At 34.3% G+C, this 6,093-nt stretch overlaps 1 long non-coding RNA gene across 1 annotated transcript; it reads left to right on the top strand.

Annotated features, from left to right (window-relative positions):
• The first annotated feature begins 294 nt into the window (after positions 1–294).
• On the top strand, positions 295–1,431 carry LOC140173475 (uncharacterized). Its single transcript, XR_011862421.1, has 2 exons — positions 295–527; positions 966–1,431. It is a non-coding gene; the product is annotated as an uncharacterized lncRNA (long non-coding RNA).
• Positions 1,432–6,093: the final 4,662 nt, after the last annotated feature.

Genomic DNA, 6,093 nt, shown 5'->3' with positions numbered 1-6,093 from the left:
TCCCTTTGCACCGTCTAATCCTTCATACTCATCATCCTCAGCCAACTAAAGTCATGGTTCTAAAAACTGAACCGGACTGGCCGGTTCAATCGAAATAACCGGGAACCGATCACTTAGCCGGTTCGAGTAACGTAAAAAATCGACTGGTAAAAAATCGATAGAAAAATCGGTCAAACCGGCAGTTAACCGATGAACCGGAAGAACCGTCCGGTTTTTTAGCGATTTTTGCTTTGAAAACTAATATGCTAAACGACGTCGTTTTGGCTTATAAAAAAAAAGAGAAAACGCGTAAATGGAAGGAAGCCCTAATAGCAATCAGTTTCCACTTTCCACTCTCTAGAGCTCGAAATCACCAGCACCCAGCCACCCACAGCCATCAGTGAAGCCCACCGCCATCGCCATCGCCACCGCATCCAGCAGCCAGCCATCCACAGCAGCGACGACGTTGGCCACCGCAACCACCACCGCGTCCTGCTTCTCGCCGAGCCCGCCTCCTCTGTCGTCCTCACCGAGCGTCGCCTTCTAAGGTTCTGTGTTTGATTTTGTTTGCGATTTTGCCTTCATCAGTGAATTTGTTTTTGATTGCTTCATGATTTTTGTTTGCTGCTTCATGAATTTGATTTTCTTTGATTTTTTTGATTTATTTGCTGAGGTTATTTGTTCATCAGTGAATTGGGTTTTGATTGCTTCATGATTTTTGTTTGCTGCTTCTGATTTTTGTTTGCTGCTTCATGAATTTGATTTTCTTTGAATGTTTTTGATTTATTTGCTGAGGTTATTTGTTCATCAGTAAATTGGGTTATTTGATGCTATAAATATCACATAAATGCTAATTCTATATGATTCACAATTATATTATAATTATTGATAATTTTAGGATTAATGAGTTGTGCACTTGTGCTCTCGAATTTATTGAAATAGGTTGAACATACAAAATGAATGAGGGGTTCTGTAATGAGTTGCAGGTATTGGTGGCTCTTCAAGCGGCGCTGACCGTTATTGGTAACTTCACAATGTGCATTGCTGCTTACAGGATATACAAATCATCCAGCGAAGGCTCCAAGAAATTTTGAATGAAAAAGTATGTGTATATATACTTTGAATGGATGTCCTACTCTTCTCTTGTGTTGATTCTGATTGCTAAACTATATCTTCCATGAACATGCTGATCATTTACCAAAATATGTTGTTAGACAACTATAGAATAGTCCCATAGGCAAAGGCATAGGGTTCACATGATTACTTGAACTCTTTTCATTACATTGAAAAATAAAGTTTTTCAAAGCTACAAGTTTGTTCAGTTTAAGAATCAAAACACAGTACCTTATTACTTGTGAAAGTATTTTAGTAAAGATTTTGCCAAGGTATTAGTTAAGAATTGTAAATAGAAAATACTCAATAATAATCATTACATTTGAAAATTTCAACATATATTTTACATCTCTAAGATCAGCTTTGTGTGTGTTTAGATAAACTACAACTTACTAGGGTAGTGGCTGGGGTAAGCTTTTGTAGAACTCATTCGAAATAAACTTTATTGGAGAAATGTAAAGCATGTGTTATATATTGAAGCAAATGGCATTTGCATGCAGCCTTCCACGAGATCAAGTAAGCAGAGAAGTCCCCTCCAAAATGGTTTGAAGATGTGGTCCATTTCTTTCATAATTCACATGTCATTTTTCTTTTCAAGTAAAGAAAGCCATCCCATCTTGTCTACCCTCTAAAAAGTCCATGCCACCCCATAAAGATAATGAAAGCATTCATAATGGCTCATCAGTCACAAGTCAAAGTGTCAAACTTTGATCATCCACATAGACCTAAACTTTGATGTTTGAAGTTGTTTGTGAACCTCTAATATTAAGTAATGGATAATTTATTATGTGAAATTTTAACTTTTATTAAGTTAGAAATTATTGAATTTATATATTTAAAATTATTTTTAGGTTTTTTAATAATTTTATTTAATATTTAATTAAACGGTTGAACCCCGGTCGAACCAGTAAACCATTGAACCAGTGACCTCACCGGTTTATTGACCGGTCCGGTTCTCGCAACCTTGCCTAAAGTAATTGCAGTGACTGCCCTCCTACAAAACATTAGGTTACAAAAATGTCAAAATCCCACACAAATAATTAGAAGCTTCAAGAAGACTATATTCATAACTCACCCTGTATCTTGGACAAGCATGGAACAATCTATCTGGATTTTCTTTTGTCCCAGACTTCTTGATCACTGTCTTCAGCCCACAAAAGCACACTTGGTCGGTGTTCTTCCTCTGCCACTGTAGCGACGAGCTCGAAGCATGGTTTCCATGTGATTGCGACAGTTGTCGACTGCGACCCCACCTACGCTACCCATCGTGCAGTTGCTCAACAATTTCGGCCTTTGCAAAATCAATCTAAAGCTGCAGCAACAATGTATTTCACACTAAGAAGGGATTAGGGTTTACATACCTAGGACTAGTTTGACATAAATAGCGAAACATATCTTGTCACTAGCCACTCTGCACCAAGCTGGCATGCTGATATGCCACACTGACGGCCACATAAGCAACAGTTAACGGCCTCAATGACAGAATTAACAGAAGGTAGACGGAAGGATTAACGTTACCAATTTAAATTTTTTGGGGACATTCTTGATTACTTTATTCTTTCGGGGACCAATTTGGAGATCGGGATATCTTTTGGGACCAATTTGGCTATTTACTCTTTGGTTTAGGGTTCAAAAGTATGAATGTATGTTAAAAAATTTTAAATATTGGATATTTTTTAACATGATTTTTATTCTCAAACGTGCGTTTACTTGAAGTAATATTTTATAGCTTTTGATTTCAATTCTTATCATTGAGAATTAATTGTAAAATTTATTCTCTTAACTATCCTTTTTCACCTTTTTCTTTTTATACATACACAGTGATCTTTATTTTATTTCTCAATTATCTTTTTTTATCTTTCTCATCTCACTACAAGAGAGTACGAAATATTGCGGCGGTTCTTTCATAATTAGCGGCAGTACAAAACTGCCACAAAATCAAATACCGGCAGTTGAGTGAACTGCCCTAGTTATTGGCACAGGGAGTTGATTTCACGGCGATTTCCAAAAACTGCTGTCCATTGATATAATCGTTGCTGAATCCGTATTTTGCGACATCTAATGTAAAAACCGCCGCAATATACAAGTGCCATGGTTTTACGCATGTTTACCGGCAATTACAAACCGTCGTAATATGGAAGTGGCAGGGTTTGGAGCATGTTTACCGATGGTTACAAATCGCTGCAATCTAGGACGGTTTTTTCAAATTTAAGACTGTTTTCGGCAGTTTAAAACTGCGGCAGAATTCAATACAAAATTAAAAAAAATTGGGTTTTTCTTTAAAAATTACAGATATATTTTTAAATACTATATATATTTTTTTGCGCTTTTTAGATTTTTTTAAATCTTAATATTTTTCATCTATTGAATCTAAACTTGTGGTAAAAACAAAAAAATCATCTGCAAAACAAAATAATATATTTATAAAAATATCAATAAAGTAAATCTTTGGCAAAGAGTTGCATAGTCAAATTCAAAACAAAATCATTCCAATCCTAATATTCTATTTTTCACTCTATCCTTCAACGGAACTCATCCCCGCAGCGATATCTGGTGGCAGCTCCTCACCTTACTGTTGAAATAGATATCTCAAAGCACTCTACATTGCCTGCCTCTTTTACTTCTCTATTGTTGCTTCATCCTCCATCGTCTTCCTTTTTAACTTCTCGGCTTTTAGCTCTGCTTGTAGTTTAAGCAGCTTTTTTTGGGTCTCCTCTACTTGGACTCCTTTACTCGGCAGATGCAAATTTGGACCGAAGAGTTGACTAGGAGTCGGTCTGAAACCCACGCCACGCACTCTACCTGGTTTTATTTTTTGAGAGCTTAAGCAAGCGAATCATTTTGAGACAACACTCTAGAAGACTCATCCTGTTGCTCAATCTCGTGAATTCTTTCCTACAGACATAAATCAACAAAAAAATTAATTTGTTGATTGGTCTATCTCATGTCAAGAACATTGTCAAACAGGATAATTAACTGCATGAATTTCTTCACAATAAAATAACATTCAACCAATACAACTTTATAAATATAAATGGATAAAACAAGATAAATTAAACAATTAACCTATGTACTTTTATCTTTTTTACTTGGAGAAAAAGATAAAAAGAGAACAATTATAATAAGTGTTTGCAAAACTGCATGTATATCTCCGAAGAAAGTGGATTTATCTATCATCTATAAATTTAGAAATCTCTTTTTCCCTATGTGTTCTATTTAAATAATTTATCACTTTCAAGAAATATAAATCAGCAAACATATGAACAGGCGAGCTAGAGCATACTAATACGGTAATACACTTTCAACCCATATTTATATTTGAAACTAACGGGATACAACACAAAATCTCAAGAAGTAGTACTTACACTAATTGCTCTTGCTTTATCATTGATATAAGAGTTATATTTTCTTTTGTACACTGTGGTCCATAACTCTCCTCTACCAACTCTCCTCCTTTGTTGTTCCGACCATAGTTGTCAGAACCGTATCGGACTGACCGGTTCGACCGATAAACCGATAAACCAAACTCTATACCGGTCCGGTCTGAGGTTAGGACCGTTCAAAGTAGAGAACCGAAATGAACCAGTTAAACCCATAACAAACCGTCTAAAACCGGCCAAATTCGGTGAATATCAGACCGGACCGAACCGTTCAATCCCAACTGAAGGCGAAGCTACGATGCATCTAGATTCTGCAAGTCCACCATGCTCTCCATAAGCTCCAGCGCACCAAGTGTCAAAGCTGTGTGGTTTTTGGAAAATTTTCCAAAACGAAAATGTCATAGGGTTTGAAGTGCTCACTCCAGAGTTGCAAGAAAGACAATCTAACCACCAAGCTACATTGTTTCTTACTAATATATATCCAAATTATAATACATATATCAATTTTCTATTTAATTATATTCAATTAATTTTAATTTTAAAGTCACTAATTTTTAAATCAATTATATTTTATTTAATTATAAATTTTATTAAAATATATATATATATATATATATTAAAAAGATAAAAAAATTATTAATCATAATTTATTTTTTCTTTTCATAATTATATGATATCTATTAATATTATTTTTTCAATAAATACTTGTAGTATATAATAATAGGTAAAGATTCACATGCAGTTGTCTTCATATAAAGTTGATAGTTGAAAATCGTTAGATGATATTTAGTTAAACTTGTCAAATTATCTAACTGTTTTTAAATATCAACTTCACATGAAAATTAACTGTATATAAGTTTTTACTTATAATAATATAATAATACAATAAATATAAATTAATTAATAAAATATTAAAATTTGAAAATGGTAATTATTTTTATAAAAATAAAATAAAAATACTTATAATAAAGAAAAAATAATTAAATTTTACATAATTATTTAATTATACCGGGTTAACCGGTTCGACCAGTGACCCACCGGTTGAACCAGTAACCCGGTGACCTAGTAACCTCACCGGTTCGATCACCAGTTTAATTCTGACAACTATAGTTTTGACTGTAACAACATAGTTTATGCCATTACCGTATTCCACACATTTAGAGAAAATGTAGACATAGAGATAGTTCAAAGAGTGAATTCAAACGTAACTTACCTCTTCTTCCCTCCGCCTTGTCAAACTTTTCGAACCATCAGTGTAGGTATATTTTTTTCGATCGATTCATCGCATTTTTCCTGCACTTTTTCTGTTGGTCCATCAGAGATAAAAGGCGATTAGAAACTGATTTAAAAAGACTCAATGCAAGATAAATAAAATTTTTGTGTTACAAATGATATACTACATTACCTATGTCTCAGGTTACTACGATATCCAAGGAACAATTTCCAATGTTCTCTATCAATTCTCGGTGGGCGGTTCTCAATATTTTGTTCAGTCGTTAATATTGAGTCATAATAAGCATCATACAACCTCAGCCTTGTATCCTTTCAGGAATTCTCCATACTTTTTAAAATATTTTTCTTGATAGTTCCTTCACTATCCTCATCAAGGTGAAAAATTTGC

Source organism: Arachis hypogaea, chromosome 6, assembly GCF_003086295.3.
Source record: "Arachis hypogaea cultivar Tifrunner chromosome 6, arahy.Tifrunner.gnm2.J5K5, whole genome shotgun sequence".
NCBI lineage: Eukaryota > Viridiplantae > Streptophyta > Magnoliopsida > Fabales > Fabaceae > Arachis > Arachis hypogaea.
The sequence above is the reverse complement of the archived record's forward strand: the minus strand, read 5'-3'. Positions and strand labels throughout refer to the sequence as shown.